Source organism: Condylura cristata, unplaced genomic scaffold (assembly GCF_000260355.1).
Source record: "Condylura cristata isolate star-nosed mole 26May11 unplaced genomic scaffold, ConCri1.0 scaffold00034, whole genome shotgun sequence".
NCBI classification, from domain to species: Eukaryota; Metazoa; Chordata; class Mammalia; order Eulipotyphla; family Talpidae; genus Condylura; species Condylura cristata.
Genome location: NW_004567135.1, coordinates 5495 through 6508, shown reverse-complemented (window position 1 = coordinate 6508; position 1014 = coordinate 5495).

The following is a 1014-nucleotide window of genomic DNA, read 5'->3' as shown; positions in this document are numbered from 1 at the left end:
TTCAGACACGGGGGGCCAGATACGGGGGGCCAGACACGGGGGTTCAGACATGAGGTGGGGGGACCAGACACGGAGGTTCAGACACGAGGGGCTACATATGGGGGTCAGACATGGGGGCCAGACACGGTGGGGTTCAGACTGTGGGACTGGGGTGCTCGGACTCCGGACACGATGTGGTTTCCAGGGGTTCATCGCCAGAGCGGAGTCAGGGCCTGAGACGTCCAGTCGCCTTGTCCGCCCTCCCCTGGGCTGCCCCTTCCTTTCCTTTTGTAAATGGCCCGTTTGACCCTTTCGTGAGCGCGGGCGGGGCCCTGGCCCGTGGCCGTCTCGGCGTGGGCTGCCTGACTACGCCTCGGCCGAGCAGCCCAAGCCCCTGCGTGGGTCCCGCAAGCGCACGGGGCCTGCGGGACACGCGGCTTCCTGGTTTCGGGCCGCGAGTTCAGCTCTGGCTGACGGTGGCCACCGCGGCCTCGACCCGCCTCCCCAGCTTAGGTTCTTTCGGTTTTGTTCCGGCCTCAAGTCCCAGCACCCTTTCCCACTGGTGTCACCGCCAGTTTTATAAATATCACTGATCTGGGGAAACCTGGCCATGGCAAATGCTGTAGCTTTGTTCTCCTCTGTGGGTGGCTGCCACGCCTCTCCTGCCTTGCAGCCTGCGCTTTGGGGCGTCGGCTCGATACTCTATCCACATCACTTTTCACATTTCCGGCTCTGAGAGGAAGTGGAGGGAACGCTGCTGCTTCTACTGCAAACTTGGAACAAATTCGGCTTACTGAAAACACGCAGCAGCAAATACAGGCCCTTAGTTCAGTTGTTAGCAGCATGAAACATGAGAATCGGGCTGCCCTTGACTATCAAGCTATGCAAGCCCAGATACAAGATGCCTTCCATGGGTTAGATCTGGCCCAGGATCTACTAGGGCCCAGAGAAGGGTAATAAGCCTATCTGAGGGCTGCAGGAGGGCAGTTAGAAGAGGATTATCATTTGCTTAACACCTGAAACCCTTCAGGGAAG